We start from the raw sequence: 20,646 nt of genomic DNA, 5'->3' as shown, positions 1-20,646 counted from the left end.
CGTGTAATTTCTTCATGACTATCCTCATTTTGCAGCATGTTGCCCTTACTTAGCATCTGCTGAGCACAGCCCTAAAGTCGTGGGAGATGACACACACGTGTGCCTCCTCCAAGTTCAGGGGCTCAGGAAGGGACCAGAAACCATCAATGGTTCAAGCAGATTATTCCTGATGCTCCCAGGTTTTGTGTATATTAGGAACTATTGTAGAATGCAGTAATTTCTCTGGGCTCTTTTTAAAGCAAGCAAGTGCTATTAAATCAGAAATTTTACCTTTATTTGAATTAAGAAAAATTCAAACATGTACCCTCTATATGCCAACAATTGGGTAGTGAAATATTCTGCAGGCATTACAAATGATGTTTCTGAAAAGGAGGCAACAACATGGAAGAATGCTTTTATTTTAAAGTTTAACAGACTATAACATTGCATATTCAATAGATCACAACCATGTAATCTAAACAAAACAAAACAGATATTCAGGAAAAAACCCAAACATTATAAATAATCTGCTAAATTATTAATAGTGGTTTTCATTGGTGGTGGGAAAATAAGAAATTTGTATCTTTTCCCTGATCTTATATGTTTTCCACATTTTTGTAATGAGTATATTCTGTATTATTTTAGAGCAGTGTTGCCCGACAGAACTTTCTACAACAATGGAACTGGTCTATATCTGTACTGTCTATTCCATAGCCACTAGCCACACATGGCTACTGAGCATTGAAATGTGATTAGTATAACTGAGAAACTGGATTTTTAGTTGTACTAAGTAATTGTTAATTTAAATTGAAATTCGAGTAGCCACATAAGCCTAGTGACTACTGTATTTGACAGTGAAATTTGTTGTTCTTTTGTTTTATTTTGTCTTGTTTTTGAGATGGAGTCTCCTTCTGTGGCCCAGGCTGGAGTGCAGCAGTGTGATCTTGGCTCACTGCAACCTCCGCCTCCTGGGTTCAAGCGATCCTCCCACTTCAGCCTCCGGAGTAGCTGGGACTACAGGGGTGCACCACCACACCTGACTAATTTTTGTATTTTTAGTAGAGACAGGATTTCACCATGTTGTCCAGGCTGGTCTCAAACTCCTGACCTCAGATGATCTGCCTGCCTCAGCTTCCCAAAGTGCTGGGATTAGAGGTGTGAGCCACTGTGCCCGGCCCTAACAGTGAAGTTTTAAAGTGTAAAAAATAATATAAGAGAACATGAATTATATCTCATTAAAGCTATTAAAATAAGCATTTAAAATGTGCTCACTATATTATGTTTAAAATTTAATTGTAGTGTAGAAATCAGTTTGGATTTCAAAATAGAGAATGTAGACACAGCAGAAGAAAGTACTGGAGTTTTTATTTAACTCGCTTATTTTCTAGCACAATAAAAAGCGATCCAGCATTGAGCTTGTTCATGCCAGAGTTCAGTTTTAGTTTAAGAAGAAACAACAACCTGGACATTATTAGGTGTTGTTCTGTAACAACTACTGCTATTATGAATGACATCCTTTTATATTTATGTCTTGATCTTTACACAGGAGTTCATATCATGTGAGTAATGTTTTTTGAGGTGGGAGCAAAGCTTATTAACCCCATTTTATAGATGAAAATGATGAGAACCATGAAGGTTCAGTTCCGAAAGTCACGAAACAAGAAGCAAAATCAAAGCCTCTTAGTTCTGGAAGCCCAAAGGATTTTATTATCTTTTACAATATGGAGAAAACAGTTTCTGATAAACGGTAGTGGAAAGGGGACTTCCTCAATGAACTGGAAAGATTTAAAGTGTGCTGGTTTTGGTTAAGTTCTTTCAAGGAAGTTTATTTTTTATTATTTTATTTATTTATTTATTTGGTTAGCGCTTCATTTTGTTTTGTTTTTGGCTTCTAGGGCTATTGTAAGATCAGTCCTCAGAAGGCAGGGCACTGTGTGTCTATCCAAGGTTGCTCTTCATCTGGTGGGATCTGCACCTTTAGGCTTTCCATGGGAATGCCAAGTCCAAAACCCTTGTCCCTTGTCTCTTCATGTGACCTGCCACTGGGTCCCCAGCCCCAAAGTCCCCTCCCTCTTCCTTCCCTCTGCCACATGCAGGCCCTGTTGCCAGACGGGGAGGTAGCAACTGTGATTCCATGTCTGGCAGTTTCAGTTTAGAGAGATTTATAAAGGTGTGAGCTCCCCCAGGATGATGTTCCTGGATCCACTCAGGCACAGTGGACATGGCATCAGAGAGACTGGCTGCAGGTTAACAGGGGCTGGGACATCTCCCTGTGTGCCCTTGTCTGGGTGGCCCTGAGTGTTTGCTATGAGCAGCAGGCAGCAGTGCAAATGAAGCACAGCACAAATGAATCCCCTGAATGTTTTCAGACCTAAAGTCTCAATCCCTTTTGGTTCAAGGTCTAGGGGAGAGTTGAAGCCAGTTGTGAATTTTTTGAAAATAATAATAATAGTAATAAATTGGTTCACCCGTCTGTCAGAGCCACCAAGAAATATTCACACGAGTGGGACTATCCAAAAAAATGAAGAGTAGCTCTTTTCCAAGACCGACCTCTGGAACTCTCTCCCTCCCCTTGCTCAGAACCACTTCCTCTCCTCAAATCTCACTTTAAAACCTTCCTGTTTGCGTTAGCCTATGACTGACTCAGGCCCCATTCATCTTTCTTTCCTCTCTCCCCATGACCACATCCTTCCACTCTCCCCTCATCGCCCACCGTGAGAACACCCCCCTGCCTCTTTCCTCCTTCCATTTTTCAGCCCTCTTGCCTGTGACCCTGCAGTGACCGCAGGTATGCTGGGGTTCCTTGCTGGCCTGCACGAGTCACCTCCGCGTCCAGATGTGTTTGTGAGCATGAAGGTCCTCCACATGGGGGCCTGTTCCTTTGCCTGGTTCTCAGAGGAGGAGATAATGAATTTCAGTGGTACTTCTGCCTAAAGAGGGACTTTGCAAGGTGTATTTCAGGAGTTACAGATTCAGAAACTGGAGAAGCAGAACACAAAGAGACCTTGTAATAGACCAGCAAAGATACCAATTCCCCACTGTGTTTCCCTTGAGATACTTCAGGTAAAGCCTGAAGGAGAGGTGGGAATAAAACACAGGCCGAACTGGAGCTGTTGTTTTGCCTCCAGAATAGAATTCTAATTGTCTCAACCGAGCTTCTTATTTCCCTCAAGTAATGAGAAACGTAAATTCCTCAGCAAAGTTCTAAGGCAGGATTGACCCTGGGAAAACAATCCCGGCATAAGCTCAAGTGTTTGAATTCTTTTTGTTCAGGTTGTAGACTCAATACTTGCTAACCAGTGTGATTTCAGTTGTGTTTTCTGAACAACGAGCATGCTGTGGGTTTTCCCACAATGCATTCCTGTCCTCCATTCCAAGATGGTGCCTTTTCCCACAAACATGGAAGCAAAATGGTCTGTTCTTATCTCCACAGTGACCTCACCGCTGGCTCCAGAAGAAATGCTTCCAGGACCAAGCACCCCAGACTGTATCTGATGAGCCATGTTCTTGCATCAGTTTTGATCTTATTACAATAATAACAGCTGCCATTTCCCTACCAAGTTATTGTTTCCAAAGCACATTTGTATTTGCTGGTGACATATGTCAGGCAGGTGTGAATGTTTCTGTTTTACACTTAAAGGACTAAGGTTGACATGACTTGTCTAAGGTCACAGAAGTTGAATGGTGGGGTTAGAATCCACACGAATATTCTTTAGAAACTACGGCCCAATTAGAAGCATTCCCAGGTGAGAATATGCATCCGGTATCCGGAGAGGACCTCCACGCTGGGAGTGATACAAACAGCAACTCGAGGGGGCTTTCCAGGGGACAGTGGGCTTTTTGCTTGAATTTTGATAGCAGGTCTTTTTTTTTTTTTTTTTTTTTTTTTTTTTTAACACACCTGACTTATTAAAAAACTTGAAAGTAAGTGAGTCAGTATTGCCTGTGCTCACCCAAGCAGGTGGCAGAGTGATGGAGCTCAGAACTGTGCCAGAGTGTTTAAGCCAACCTGAGATGAAGTCTGGAGCAGTTAATTCTGCTGTGTGAAAAACAAATAATGAAAAGCATATTTTTAATAAAAACCTGGAAAAACAAATAAAAAGCAACTGCCCAACCTCCCTTCCTTAATTTTTGAGGGAGACATAGAATGTAAATATATATGTATGTAAATTTGTATTTAATTGTGTATTAGTTTTTCTCCTTTGCAGGGTCTTCCCTCTGAAGGCTAGTGGTTGGACCTGCACTCGGATGGCAATTCAGGTCCAGTTCATGAGATCTTGGACTGCTTTGACAAATGATTTGGGGAACGGGATAGGGAGAGAGTTGTCAGCACCAATGCTGAGACTGTGAGAGCCATTTCTGAGTAGAGGTGAGGAAAAACGGAGTGATGACCATGAGGGTCTTTGCGTGGCGCCTCCAGACCACACCTGGGAATGGTGACTTTGGAACTGGCTGACGTGTTCATTTGGTGTGAGGTCAACTACAGCCCTGAGGGCAATAACATGATCCTCATAAAACAGACCCCCAAGCTGGGCCTCAGCCTGCTTGCTGCCAAGGGGGTGGTGGCCTAATAAGTGAGACATTGCTGTCAACTCTCTGTAAATGGTGGGTTCATTCACTCTGTGGATGACATAGCCTCTTCTTTGCCCTTCTGTGTCAGTCCCATTGATTGCTTTTTAACCACCTTCTTGCTTTGTGCTGCTTCTTTCAGATGAAAAGGAAGGGAAAAGAGATTTAATTTCCGTGCCCACTAACCACACCAACAGAAGGCTTTGTGAAGAAGGAAGTAAAAGCTATCGCTAGGAGTTAGAAAAAAACATTTCTAGTTAGCAGAAAAAGACCTGAATTTCAGAATGGACCACAAATGAATATGAATTAATAACACAGATCTCTTTTCAAAAGCCAACAAAAAATGAGGATGTGTTTTTTGCAAAAGCAGCTGTTCTTGCCACTGGGCTTATGCTTGTCATTCGTTCATGTGTCACAACCAGATCTAGGAAATTCCCTGGGAAGTCCCCTTCATCACACTCCTGCAGTTTTTCCATTTGAGTGTAATTTTGTTGGGCCTTGAAAGACTTTGATCTTTGGGAAGCTCCTATCACCGAATGAATCTTTCTGCAGGAAGAAGACGGAGGAAAGGGGTGGACTATGAGATGGGAGCCTGGGTCCCAATTTCAGTTCAACCATTACCAACCAGATGGCTTTAGGCAAGTCTGGTCATTTACTTTGCTTCAGTGGCTCTCTGTAAAACGGAATTCTGTAAGGATGATAAAAGTGAAAACATTAGCCACTATGCTTGTTAGTGCTCAAGAAATGATTCCTTCCCGCCTGCCTGCCTCAGTTTTCCATCTGTAAACAAGGATTCAACTAGAACATCTTTGAGGTTCCTTGAGCTCTAACACTCTGTGATTCTGTTGGCAGCACCTTAAGAAATTTACAATGAACATTCCAGTGAGTCTTAAATCTATTAGATCCCATTCAGTTCTAATAGTGTTGTGATTTTGACTTTGTAGCATAACGTTTATTTTCTCTCTTCCTGATATTTATATATTCTATTTAATTGCTTTTTCTTTTTTCAAGTTGCCACCAATTCTTTGTAGAATAAGAAAAAAGCATAACCAACTAGAGGAAAGAATGCATTAGCTGAAAGCCAAGGAATAATAACACTAATGCTAGTATAATACTACTGCTAATAAAAATAACTGCCTTTATTGAACACTTACTATGTGCAAAGAACTGTGCTAAGCACTTTATAAACATTGGGTCTCTTAATTCTGACACTAACCCCGTGAAGCCATACTTTTCATCTCCATTTTACAGATAAGGGGACTGAGTCTTAGAGATATCAAGCAACTTGTCCATGGTAAAGCTGAGCTGCAAATTCAGGTTGGGATAACTCGGAGAAGTGGAGTGCTGACAAACAAGCACTCAAAAACAAAAGCAAAACCAGAACTCCAAATCCCTGGTTTGGAGCGTTTACTGATTTCCATGGTATTAACCCTCCCACTATGGCTGAATTCAAGTTACCAACAGTTTAAAACCAGCTCAAAAAGTTTTAAAAATACCTCATTGCTAGGGAATACCAGGAATTGTACAATTCACTACCTTCATTTTAACAGTCCACTCTTGCAAGCCAGTCAGAGCCAACCCCAACACATCCTAGAGAGAACCTGTGTTGATGACCACTAGGCTACACTGTCTCCTTGTATCACAGGCTGGGGCTGAGGATGATAGGAAGAACAAACAAACAAAAGAAAAACAAAATAAACAAGAAAGGGGAGATGGTTATGGAATGAGAAAGTAAGGAGATTTTGCAGCAACATGGATGGAGCTGGAAATCATTATTCTAAATGAATTAATGCAGGATCAGAAAACCAAGTGCTGCATGTTCTCACTCATAAGTGGGAGCTAAACACTGAGCACACATGGACACAAAGAAGGGAACAACAGACATCAGGGACAACTTGAGGGTGGAAGCTGGGAGGAGGAAGAGGATTGAAAAACTACCTATCAGGTACTAAGTTTATTACCTGGGTGACAAAATAGTCTGTATACCAAAACCCTGGAACCTGCAATTTACCCATCTAACAAACCTGCCCCTGTGTGCCCTGAACCTAAAAGAAATGTTGGAAAGAAAACAAAAAGAAAGTAAGGTGATGACAAATTCATCCATTCATTCCTGCATTCATTCCCTCCACAAAGCCTTTTTGAGTACCAGCTAAGTACCTGGACTTGTGGTACACACTTCAGATACAGACATGAGTAAGATAAAGAACCTGGAGTGTGTTGGTGAGAGAGTGACATGCACACAAATGACTGAGCACATGATGTGTACAAGTATGTGTAGGAGTCCAGAGGAACCCAGTGAGGGAGGAATTAATTCTACGTGGAGATCCTTGAAGGATGGAGCTCCAGGTGACACAAATTTCACTCCAATTTGTGGGGGAGTTTCCCTCACTAGAGACATGTGCTCAGCATAGCTCTTGACATTTTGGGACTAAATAGTGAAACCGAAGATGGGGCTGGGAGAGGAAGAATGATGAGAAAGTATGCTCCTTGGAGTTAGGGATGCTGGTGCGTCACCTGCGTGTTACCGACACCTGGAACCACACAGTTGGCGCTCTGTGACTATTTGTTGACTTGGTGAATCACTGACGAATAATGATTTGTAAGCTCCAAGGAAGGTTGTTTGCGGAAAGGGGACCAGTGATAGCAGGAAAATGCACAACGTGAGTAGTGATTCCTAAGCATTTAAGGGGTGATTTTCAAGTAAGTGAGCAGAAGACACAATGGGCAGAGACTCCAGATGCCCCAGGCGGAGGTAAAATCCTCGGAAGAAGGGAACATCACTACCTGGTGGGCAGGTGGGGACAGCCTTGCTGGGGATGGTCTGGGGATGGGATAACTCTCTGGCTCCCAGTCTGAGAAGCAGGAGGCGATCTGGCCACAAGCCCTCAAGACGTGTTGAGTTTGGGAATACCTCATTGCTAGGGAATACCAGGAATTATGCAATTCACTGTCTTCATTTTAAAATCCTGTATGGGAGAAGCTAAAAAGTGAAGTTGAGGGGTTTTAGTATATTTCATTTGCATTGGTTTACTCTTCTGCTTCCTTGATTATCTGAGAGGAGGTTGCTGTTATGGAAAAGCGAAAACCAGGAGTGGTTTGAATATTCTTCCTTGAGACTTTTGACTGTTTCTATAAGAAGTGGATCTGCATGTGCCTCTTGGATATTGTATTCCTCATGACAATGCCTTATGTTCATAGACGGTTCCTAGTTTCCAAAGACTTTCCCCATAATAACATTTGCTGCATCCTCAAAACAGTCAAATGCAAAGGCCTCCATTTTATTAAAGGAGAAAGTACGACTCAAAGAAGTCGGGTGACTCACCCGAGGTCACACAGCTAAATTCTAGCAGAGCAAGGGCCCAAGATAGTGAATTCTAAATGCAGAGACCTTCTTATTCTCCCAGTTTTCTGTCCGACAATGCCTACCTCCTGGAGTGAGCAAGTCTTGCTGGAGACACAACAGCAGCTACAAGTGGTCCTACCGACTATTCCAGAACTCCTTTTTCCACAGTGAAAAACGGAACCTGCCTGCCCCAGTTTCCCAGCCACCTCATGACTCGATGAGCAATTGCTTTAACTCTGACAAAATTAGGCCACCTCCAACCTAAATGTAACCCGTTTTCAGAGTGAGACCCTGCATGGAGGCAGCTCTTTTCCTGAAAGGATAACAAAAGCATGCTTTTGTGTGTATTGCACTTGATGGAAAGGAATCCCCAGTGAGGCCGTTTTTTTCCCCCTGAATTCTCCCAAGTCCAGAATGTATCCAAGTTTCCAATATTATCTCAGAAGAGTCATTCATCTATGAAGATGGCCGAATTGTCTTCCAGCTCGGTAGACAGGGTGTCTACGAGAGAGAAGGTGAGGGGGTGCGGATAGGGGTGTGGGGAGAGAGTGAGGGAGGCTGAGGGCAGAGGAGGAAGACACGAGAGGAGAAAATGTGTGCAGACAAATGCTGACAAGAGAAGGAAAGAAACGAAAGGGCCAGCCCTGACTCTGGGGTCCCATCTGCCAGGGACACTTTCAGCTGATTCTTTGTAGGGCCTGTCAAGATCTGCCTGGTGAGCTGTCACTTCTCATCACTTGGCTGTCACTGAGGAGCTTTGTGTCATCACTGGCACGGAGAGGCCTGGCAACTGGCAAAGAATTTCCTGGGGCGCTACCTGATCCACCATTATTCGCCTCTTATCATCTTAGCAGAGTAGTTATGCCACTGTCAGAGGTAATGGAGACCATGCCACTAAGAAAATTGGCCGTAATTTATTTATCAATTGTTTCTGTATACCACAAAAGCGGCCTTCTACTTTACGGCTGGGTCTAAGGTATTTGAGAGCCCCCGAAGTTCATGGTTTTCCGGTATTCTAAGTTCTACTTATGGTCTTTCCTGTAGATGACACACAACACCGCCCTTGTGGCTTGCAGTCGGTTTTCTTCTTTACTTTCTTTAGTCACAAATCATCCTGAGGCATCCCTTAAGTGCATTTGTATTGTTAAGTGCACCGGCTTGATTTGGTGTTAATTCAATTTGAGTGCCCTTAATATCTTGCGGGGGTGATGCAATGCAGGCTGCCTGTACCTTGTAAAATCGGGTCCCAGGTCTGCCTGTGAGCAAAGCACCTTTCCCATAGCCACTTACCAAAGTTGCTGATAAAATTTTCATAAGGGAACCTTTTTAGTCTGACCCTATTGTGTTATTCTACCATTAAGTCTCGGAGAACTGAGCTGGCTTCTAGTGACAGCTTATCACATTCTCCATTATTGCTGCCTGCCCGGAGAGCTGGCTGGCTGTGTGTAGTGCAAGCTCCCTCCCTCCCGACCACTTCTGGGACGTTCTGGGAAAAGCTTGTGGGCCAGCACCTCGGGGCTAATGGGAGATTGTCTCTCTGTGGGTGCCAGATAACTGAGCTCTCTTCCTGATGAGCTGGTTCCTTTCACCTTGGAAAGCTCAAGGGGCCCTGAAGGATGAGGAACCTGAGGGATAAAAAAGAGCAGTGAAGGGTGAGCTGAAGTGGAGGAAGAGTTACAAAGCACTTTCCTTAAAACAGCACAGAATTCAGCCACAACCGTGTCAGCACCACTCTGACACACAGTTTGAGGCAGAGGATTAGACCAAGTATTTGTCCTTGGACTATTTGCTTTAGAAACCTGATGACATTATTCACTCAAAGAGAACTCCAAAATCGTGGGCCAGTTGTCCCTGGGTTAGCATCTGAACTCAGTGACTTACCTGCTTTGTGACCTTGATCAGTTTTCCCATCTGTGAAAAGGGAATATCAACACCTACCTATGGGTTTGTGTGCGTGGTGTGGGGGTGTGTGTATGTGTGTGTGCTGATTAAACGAGGCAACACACATAGAGACCACCAAAAACAGTATCTCCTGTGACTATCTTAGAATCCAGGAGGCCGTCAAAGGTCAAGGTGAGAAAGCTGGTTCAGACAGTACAGAAATTATCTGGGTACCACAAGATGAGAAAGAGATAATAAGTCTAGAAACTTGGTCTTCTGATCCTTGACCCAATCTAGGTCCTTTCCATCCATCCACTGTCTCCCTAATGCTGTCCATGGACATCAGGAGTTTGAGTAGATTTGGGGTGCGCCAGGGTACTTTCTACTTCCTTGATGACAAGATTTCTTAACTGCAGACTAACCTCTTCTAGGTCACTCTTCCTTGTTTTGTTGACTGTGTCTGAGAAATGGCTTAAATCTGCCTGACAGCATGAGCATTGCCCCTACCTGTCTGCTGCGTTGGGTGAAAAAGCATGGTGGTCTGATAAACAGAACTGGGAGATGCTCTTTCAAAAGAGCATTTTAAAATTATTGTTCACTGTAGATGTCACAAAAGTATAGATAAAGTGCAAATACTACAGCAAAAGGGAAAAAATCCCTTGTCATGCTACCTGTAACTGTGAAGTCACGTGCTGTGTTTTCTTCCTCTTTTTCTATGCGCACACACGTGCTCACTTGTTCACCTGCTTGCTCTTTTCAGTATACTGTGATGGCTAAAAGCACAGACTCTTGAACCATTCTGGGTTCAAACTCTGGCTCCACCACTTGAGCAAGTTATTTAACTTTTCCGCTGTTGTTTCATCATCTGTTAATTTGGCTTCATGATGGTGCCTTCCTCAGCGTGGGGGTTACGAGAAGCAAGTGAGCGAGTCTCCGTAAATCAAGGTGCCTGGCACGCAGTCAACATTGTACAGAGATTCCTTTAGGATGACGATTACATACAACAGAAACCTGGGGTCATAGTACATATTCTGCCAGAGGTCTGGTTTTTATGGGGGCAGTTTCTTTGCTCACACCCAGCTGCTAGACTATAATGCTTTGTTAAACTGCTCACTCGAACAGGGTCTCGAAGTCAGGAGGAGTCCCGCCCGCCTCCTGGTTCAGCATGCCATGGTGAGCATCGCGTCTTCATCTCCAAAAGCGTCTGGCAGAAGTTAACACCCTACAACCTGATTGCTGGAGTGGGTAGCTAGACCCATTTTAGAGGAGGGAGGATTAAGACTGAGCAGCTATTGCAGTGGCTGCATTCAGGCCTTCAAGCACATGAGATGGACTTCCTGCCCCGTGTAAGGGACTGGGCCACTCACTGGCCTTGGTATACACTTTTATTACACTGGCGATTGAGGCCTACATGTAGCAAGGAGTAAGGTTAAAATCACGAGAAAAGACTAATTCTCTGAAAAAAAAAATCTCATGGAAAAAAGCTCTGAGTGGCTTGATATACGTGTATGTGTGTGTAGATATGTGTGTGCATTACCATTTTGGTGTTTTTAAACATCTTTTTGTGAGATTCGAAAATGCTGAGAGTGAAAAATGATCATCTCAAACCAGACGGGCCAGGTAGTATCATCAGTCAGGAAGGAAGATCAGAGTCCAGCGGTGTGCGTGTGCGTGTGCGTGTGCACATGTGTGTGCGTGGAGACCATATGCACGAAGAAGGCGCCAGCGTGCGAGCCTCTCGGGGTGAGCAGGAGGAGCAGATGTGGGCCCGAGGAAGGGAGTAGGTTTTGATGAAATATTGGCTAACGCTTGGGGCACCGAAGGAGAAGCAGCTCTGGTCGGGGAACTGTGCTACATTAGAATTTATAATAGATTAGCTTAGCTGCCCCTTGATCTTCAAGGGTATTTGGGGAGCTGAGGACGAGGCATTTCTGCCTTGATTTTCACAGTGAGAGGAAACCTCTGGAACACTATTCCCAGCCTTTCCTTTTGCACAGCCTAAGGCGGTGAGAGCTTGCTGTTCACACCCCCGCTCGGGTCATTTGAAGGAGGCTGACAGTACCCGGGAATGCTGACATGCTTCAAAACATCACACACAAAAGAACCCACTCAGATTCCTAAGGGGAGTTGCTGTCGGCCCTTCCCAAGCTGGATTCTAACATTGGATGTGATTGCCAGGGCTCCCCCTCCCACAGCAGGGGCAGGAAATCCATATTCATTCTGTCCGTCTGCCAGACTCTCCTCTCCCTGTCCATCTGTGTGTGTCTGTCTGTCTGACTCTGCCTTACTCTCCGAGGGTGTGTGCTCTCATGAAAAGGGGAGCGCTCGGGGATGTTCCAGATGAGCTGCTGCCAGCCGTGTAGCTTTAAACTCCAATGAGCTGAAGCGGCCGGGAAAGAAAGAGCGAGGGGTGAAGTCTGGTTTGATGTCTTGGCGCACTGGGGAGATGATTCATATAACATGAGCCCCTCGGGGTCCGTGGTTAAATCCCAGCCTAACACCCCCGGCCGGACTGGAACTCTGAAGTCCAGCCAAGGAGTGTTACTGGTCCTGCCTCGGCAAACAATTGGTGGGTCAGAGGCAAAGGACAGAGGAGGGGTGATTCTTTCCCTGGAAAAATTACCTGCTGGGAAGGAAGGAATCATATGATGTGTGTGGTGGGGACATCCAGCCAGGGAGGATCTGGCTCTCACATTATGAGCTCCCTTGCAGAAGCCAGAAGGGACTTTTTATTGCCGGTGGGGCCTGGGGGCCCAGCAACAGTGGCTCTGGCTTGGTTCTGGAAGGCTGGAGAAGGGGTGGGGGGTTGTGAGCCGGGCTCTGGATGCCAGGGTGGGTGTGATGAAGGAGGGAAGCCAGGGATGGGTGTGACTGTCTTCAGACTCACCATCTAAGGCAGGAGCAAGACAGAGGAGAGGAGCCGCTTGGTTTCCTCTCTGGCCAAGTGCCGTGGGGCCTCTATGGCCCCTACTTTGGCCTTTGCCTGACATTTAACATGTGTGGCCACCCACCTCCACCCTCGGCTTCTTAAACATCCTCTCCTGCTGGACCCACTCTCTGCCACTCTGACCGTACTCCTTCCCTTTTCATGTGGCAGTTGTGTAGCCCTGTTTCTTCAGGGAAAGCCCCTTTCCCGATGCTTAGTTAATGTGGTTTTGGAGGGGGGACTTTAGGCTTGTGACCCAGGCCTGGCCACAGTGACTGGTTTAAGCACAGGCCTGTGAGCCAGTAGGGTCCAATCAGAGCCAAAGCTGGAACTTCCGTTGGCATTTTTGGGACAAGGAAGTTCCTTTTCAATTGGGGTTGATGAGATGAAAGGCTAAAAGCCTGGAGCTCCCAGGAGCCGTCACAATGAGAGAGGCTGTGCAAAGGTGAATGCACAGGAGAGGGAGGCAGAGAGAGGAGACGGAGTTCCAATGGCATCATTTGAGACCTGAGACCTAATCACAGCTGAGGTCAGGATCTACCCCTGGACTCTTCAGCCATGCTGCTAACCAAGATATCCCCCCTTTTTCCTCCACCAAGTCTGACTTTTTCTGCTCCTGTGATTGCCAGCACTGTGACTGTGTGTCCGTTCAGCACACCTTGTTGTCTGTCCTGCCCAGTCTCCTCTGCCCTTCTCCACTGCTGATCCGTGTCTTCCTGTTAAGTCGAGCCCTCGATCTTCAGTGTTTGCTCCTCTCTCCTTACTCCCTCAGACTTTCCAGCCACTCTTATGGTGTCCGCTGCGCCTTCTGTGAGAATGGCCCCACTCCCACATGTTGTGTTTTTGCTTAGATCTTGCCTGTCCCCAGTGCCTGGCCATCGAGAACACATTCCCACATGGGCGTCGTGCACAAGCACACAAGCACAGCTGGCTGACGTCGGTATGTTCCTCCTGCTCCTTGGGAAGAGGAAGCTTCCCTTCCCAACCCTGGAATCACATCCCCAGGGTTCAAAGTTAGAGCTGTCTTTGATTCCTTCTTCTCTGTCTGGCCCCCTAGAGTGAGTCATCCACCAGGTCTTCAAACATTTCTCTTCTGTATGTTGTTTTTTGCTTCATCCACTGCCATCCTCTAGTCTAAGAGCTCATTGGGATTCCCTTAAAAGCCTCTTACCTGGCTTTCTAATACCCATTTCAAACTGACCCAACCCCATACCCCCTAATTTAACTCCCCCAAATCCCTCTTTCCCCTCACAGCTCACCTGAACAAATCAAATCCCTCACTGTTGTATATCATCCAATACTGGCTTTCATGAGGCATGAGAAGCCACGGGAGCATCTTGCTGGGATATTAATTTGACTGCAAGTATTCTTGGAGTGTGGGAAGTATTTTTACCGGAAATTAATTAAAAACTATTTTCATATTAAAACAGACTGATCTTATGTAAAGTAAAATGCAAAGCTCATATGAATTTTACAGATTAAACAGAAGTTCTGAGATTGTAAAAGTCCACTTCCAGTTACCACCCAAGATTTCCAGACCTTCTTTTCCTCTACTATTAGGTAGAAAGCTTTGAGAAGCACTAGCATGTTGAGATCAGCGTAACCTTCTCAATGTAGTGTCTACCTCTCCTGGTCCTAATTTACCTATGCTCCTCCTGGTCTCTCCTTATTTCCTGGAAGCAGGGAGCTCCACTGGCTGTTTTTTAAACTCAATACTTGCATTCTCAACTCTGTTTCATGCCACAGTCACCCTTTCCAAATGACCTCTGTTCTCCTTTTCCTTATCTTACCTTGAGTAGCCTTTGGAATCCACATCAACAAATGGATTATAAACTAGACAAGAGTCACTCCCTAGCTCAAAACCCTTACAAAGCTCATATCTAGCTGTGGAATGAGTCCTGGCTCCTTCACATGGCACACTGGCTCTTGGCTGATCTGGTTTCTACCTGATCTGATGCTTTAGCCTCAACTCTTCTTGGGACGGTGTAGTGATCAAGAACCACTGAAATGCCCCCAAAGCGCCGTGCTCACTCTCACCTCTGTCTTAGTCCTCTTCATTCCCCTTTACTTTTCATCCTATTCATTAAGATGCAGCTCAGGCATAATTTTCTTCTTGGCCATCTTCCCTGAGATACCCTAGCCCCCTGAGCAGAGCTGCATCTTAGCATTAATCTTTCTTACCACTTTCTCTGGTCACCAGATTGTGGGGTCCTTACATGCAAGAACTAATCACCTTTGTTATTCGTGCTATTTCTTGAATAAGTTAATTAGTGGACAAATAAGAGATATCAGGAGACTCAGGATTTACTACCTGTCCACATGACTTTGGGCAAGTTGCTTTACCTTTCTAAGCCTGTGTATTATTTTTTAGTCAAATCTGTTTCATGCACACAATTTTTTTTTTTTTTTTGAGACAGAGTCTCGCTCTGTCGCCTGGGCTGGAGTGCAGTGGCCGGATCTCAGCTCACTGCAAGCTCCGCCTCCCGGGTTCACGCCATTCTCCTGCCTCAGCCTCCCGAGTAGCTGGGACTACAGGCGCCCACCACCGCACCCGGCTAATGTTTTGTATTTTTTAGTAGAGACGGGGTTTCACCGTGTTAACCAGGATGGTCTCGATCTCCTGACCTCGTGATCCGCCCGTCTCGGCCTCCCAAAGTGCTGGGATTACAGGCTTGAGCCACCGCGCCCGGCCAATTTTTTTTAAATTATATTTTAAGTTCTAGGGTACATGTGCATAACATGCAGGTTTGTTACATATGTATACTTGTGCCATGTTGGCGTGCTGCACCCATCAACTCGTCAGCACCCATCAATTCGTCATTTACATCAGGTATAACTCCCAATACAATCCCTCCCCCCTCCCTCCTCCCCATGATAGGCCCCGGTGTATGATGTTCCCCTTCCCGAGTCCAAGTAATCTCATTGTTCAGTTCCCACCTATGAGTGAGAACATGTGGTGTTTGGTTTTCTGTTCTTGTGATAGTTTGCTGAGAATGATGGTTTCCAGCTGCATCCATGTCCCTACAAAGGACACAAACTCATCCTTTTTGATGGCTGCATAGTATTCCATGGTGTATATGTGCCACATTTTCTTAATCCAGTCTGTCACTGATGGACATTTGGGTTGATTCCAAGTCTTTGCTATTGTGAATAGTGTCACAATAAACTTACGTGTGCATGTGTCTTTACAGCAGCATGATTTATAATCCTTTGGGTATATGCACACAATTTTAAAAAATCTCTATTTTGCCTAAGGGCCCCTGGAAGTATCAATGGTTGCATAGATTGGAACTGAAGACTGGGTCTGGGACTGAGGCTACAAATAAGGAACTGGAGTCAGTGGATGAGTAGGACCAAGGAGTAGGACCTGCCTCCTCCCCGGGAAGACACAGCTTGCACAGAAAAGCATCCATATACTCGGGTTTGGTGTAGGAACCCTGGGTAAAAGTCCACAGAGAAACTATTTGAATTTGGGGTTAGACACACATTTTTATTCATATTATTCTGTCCCTACCTGCAGGAAAGCTATTATGTTTTTAAATTCCAAGAGCTCTTATTTGCTGAAAGTTATTTTTACAAGCACTGTTCTTGTTATATGGATGTAAAATCTTCTCTTATCTCTCTTAATAATGTTGCTTACAAACATAATTAATATTTGTTTTGTTCTCTGCCTTGTCTCTATTTCCTGTAAATTTCTTTTGATCTCTTCCATTTAGGTTAGTGGTTTTCCTTAAGTGCCAAGAATATAAACCATTTATATTTATATTTATACATATTTAAGAATGAGGGACCAGAAGCTAATTGAGAAACCCATGTGCCTAGTGGAACTGTTGGGTGGCAGACCTCACCAAATCACAATCTGGCAGCTGATTTGATAGAGGCCCCATGTCAGCATAGGTCGGTCGTGAGTCAGGTGCTGTTCTTTTCACCTTCATGCTCACTATTCCTGGGTTAGTCCTCCTCTTTTCATTGGAGTTGTGTTTCTGTGATCCCCTGTCCTTCTAATTACCTGTCTGAGGTGAGGTAAACAAAGTAGAGAAGGGATTGGGAAGAGGGCTTTCAAAATTTCACTTAACCTTCTTGTCTTTGGTAGAGTATCTCACTGCTGCTCTCTACCTTACCTGATGCCTCTAAGGCCAGAGCCATTCTAGAACAATCTAGCCACAGTGCAAACTGATTATCTTTTGCTTGGATATGGGGTAGGTCAGTTGCTTAGTATCACTGGATGAGAGGATGGAGGTTTCTACATTCTCCATATAAGGACTTACTATCGGTCCCCTTATTTTAGGCCACCATTTTCTGAAATACCCAGTGCCTTCAGTTACTGAGCCTTTCCAGTTCTTCGGCGCTTTAAACCTTGCTTCTTGTTGGTTTCCACGCCCATCTACCACCATCCAATTAAGCTTCATATTTATCCCCTGTGATAAGCTATCTCCAATAGCATTCTCTTTGTCCTGCTGGATATATGTCTTGAAAACTAATTTTACTGGCATTTTAGTGAGGTTTTATGGGAAGTGGGCAAAGACAGAGTTAAATGTACATTCTGCCATGTTGAACCAGAAGTTGGGCTAATTTTCTATAGTTAAACTTCCATTATTACTTTACAAATACTTTTTCGGATTCAGTTAGTATACTCACTGTGCAACAGGGTGTCCAGGGTACTAAAAGTATACCGGTGACCACCACAGGCACTGTTCTTTCCTCACAGTGCTTACTGTCTAGTGGTGGAGACAGAGAATTAAACAAGAAATTTACAAATAAGAGGGGTGCTATGAAAGGCCTAATACATTCAAGGTTTTGTGAAAGAAAGAACATCTCATCTAAGATGGTTTGGATAAGTAGTGATTATTTAGGCAAAGAGGTGGAGGAAGATATTCCAGGCAGAAGAACAACAAATTTTAGGGTTTGAAAGTAAGAGAGTAAAGGCATATATGAAGAATAAAAATAAACTCAAAATTACTGCAGAAAGCATTCCAGAGGGTAAGGTAAGAAAAATGGGCTGGAGAGATGAGAAGGGACTAGATCCCACTGGGCCTCACAAGCCCTGATATTGGATTTTATTCTGAGGGTGTCAGGAAACCACCAAACGCTGTAAGTACAAAAGAGACTAAATCATTTGTGCTTTTGGAGGCATGTCTAACTGTTTTTTCTTCCTCCCAGTTTCATCCTTGTTACTTTATACATGCTGAGTCTGTATTGTGAGGTGCATATAATTTCAATGATGGTTACATGGTTCTTGCTTACTGTTCTTGATTACTTTTGCCTCGAATTCCATTTTACCAGATATCAAAATTCATACTTTCCTTCCTAGACTCCTACTATCCAGATGTTGGCATGTCTCCCAGGTTTCCTGTAATACTTTCTCTTTATCTCTTCCTACTTCTTTCTGTTAGAGATCCTAATATTTCAGCACCCTAATTTGTTACTGGGCTGTATCCTGTTGTTTTTCTGCCTATGGTGTTCCTTGTGTCAATTGTTACTTTTTTTTGTAATTAAAGTCGCTAATCTTTTCTTTCTTTTGATTTCCTGTTCCTTACTCATATTACCTACATAATCCCTTGTCTCTTTGGAGATATTTGTTATACTTATTTTAAAATCTTGATCTGTTACAATAGATCTGCTCCATGAAGTATAAGCTGCTCAGCCTGTTATCTTTCTAGTGGTTGACTTCTTACAGTCCTCAGTCTTTGGGCTATAAACTCTGGTTCCTTTAGGGGCAACAGCTACTGTGCCTGGTTATCTATACTAACAAAGAAACTCAAATCCCACTCCTAAAGAAGGACAGGGTAAGCTCCAAGACATGGTGCTTCAGGTCTCACAGAATGATAGCCCATCACCCCAATTCTGTGTCCTCTATCAGGCCACAGCTTTAGTCAGGATCCTCCTTTAAATGCTCTGAAAAAAGTAACTCAGGAAGGAAATAATCTCTATAGATAAGTTTTTCAATCCCTACTGGCAACCCATTAATGGGTCACAGGATCAATTTAGTGAGTCAGCCAGCATTAAAGAGAGAATAGCGTAGCATAGCACAGGTTGAAATAGATAAGAGGGCATCCCACCAGTAAGCACACTGTTTTATGAAACTTTCGTGTATATGTACTGAGTCATCACATAAAATGTACTTCTTATTGCAAGCGATAGTCAAAATCAGTTTGAAGAACAGTTTTTGGCTGTGATCCACCAATGCAGAGGGTCTGTGGGTGAGTGGGTGTGGAGGAGGTAGAGGGGTGAATGCTCTGGGCCAGTCAGCTAGTCAATTGATTCTTCTCATCAGCTCTTTACCCCACAGGGCTTGAGCGTTGCTCTGCTCTCCCGCTCCTCACACCTACCATCTATTGATGCTGCTAACTCCTTTTCCAACATGGGACAGGCAATTATCCCTCAGAGGTTACGTGGGCAAGTGCAGAACTAAGCTTTCCCTCAACCTGTCCTCCGTCCATACACCTGGTACCCCCTGTGCCCGGTTGGTTGCACCATGTATTTAGTCAACCAAAGGGCTCCCCACAGTTTCTATCTGAGTCCTCCAGATCCAGTCTTCCTTCTCACTTTTGCTGTTCTTCCAGGTTGATTGTGTGGGAGGGGGCCGGGAGCCCAGGCTTGCTTTCATCTTTCAGAAGCAGAAACCTTAACTGCAATCCAGTTTTGAGCTGTGGTGGTCCCGTGCTGAGCTCCTTAGAGTCCCATATCCTTAGGGTCCCATGCTTCCGGCAGCCTTCAGCTCTCTCCGCCCCACCCAGCTCTTCCCTCAGCACATCCTTGTGCTGGGTTTCTCTCCTTTCCTCCATGCACTGTTTTGACTTCTGCCTTTGCCCGTGACTATTAGAAACCTCAGGCCCCAGCCAACAGGAACACTTATAGCTAAACAATTACATTGTTGAAACCCTGACGAGTCCACTCTGGTTAATGGCTCTGAAAATGTAGGAGAGGTGTGAATGACTAAATCTATGAGGCTCCATATTGTGGGCCTATAAAGACAGACTTGTAGAACCTGGTATTTGATGGAAATTTCTCGTTTTTTCCCCCTGTGTTGTTCTAAATGCTACTCTCGCTCAACATGGATTCATTACCTGGAGAATGGCTTGGATATCTGGATAATCATCTTTTAAATAGTTTCTTTTTTTTCCCTTTCCTCTTGATATTTTTGGAACTCAACCAACAACAATGCAACAATGCAACAGGCAGGCAACTGACTGAGAAAAAAAGCAAACAGTGCTGGGTTACATTAGGAAATTATCATGTATTAGATGCAGGTGGGATTCCTCGACTTCCTGGCCTGGTGGAAAGCTTTTAATAAAGCAGCATGAGGAAGGAGTGCTTTTGAAGAGGTGGTGTCATGGAATCTGGTGGGGGGAAAGAGAACGTTGGAGGGCTCAGTGATCAAAGATCAAACCCTGTGGTTTGGACAGGTACATGATGGGCAAACAAGCCATGGGTAACTTGAAGAATGGGGCCCTCGCCTTACCGTGGTATCATATTATTGGTCACAATTCTCTGCTCCCTTGTAGTAGCATTATACCTGCACACCCTTGCCATGACCTTGCATGACCTTGCCATGACAGGTGGACTTTAGGCTTCTCCTTGACTTTAGGATTCTCCTTGGCTTTAGGCTTGACCAAGCGAATCACTTCAACCAATGGGAGACTAGTGGATGTGATGTGAGATTATGCTCACCCTCTTGTGCTCCTGCCTTTTTTCATGAGAAGAAAACACCTGACGCAAGTGCTCATCCAGAGACGATGAGAGACACATGGAGGAGCTCTAAATCCAATCCACAGGTTGGAGGCAACCTCAGCTCAGCTGAAGCTCAGCCTATATCAGCAGCCAAACCCCTCCCACTCACAGATGTAAGAGGGAAAAAAAGCCTTTTGTTGCTTTCCACTGAGATTGTTTTTGTGTGTGGTTGTTTGCAATGCAGCACACCTGACTGATGCATTCCCTGAACAGGGTT

Source organism: Macaca mulatta, chromosome 15, assembly GCF_049350105.2.
Source record: "Macaca mulatta isolate MMU2019108-1 chromosome 15, T2T-MMU8v2.0, whole genome shotgun sequence".
NCBI lineage: Eukaryota > Metazoa > Chordata > Mammalia > Primates > Cercopithecidae > Macaca > Macaca mulatta.
Note: the sequence above shows the minus strand (reverse complement) of the source record.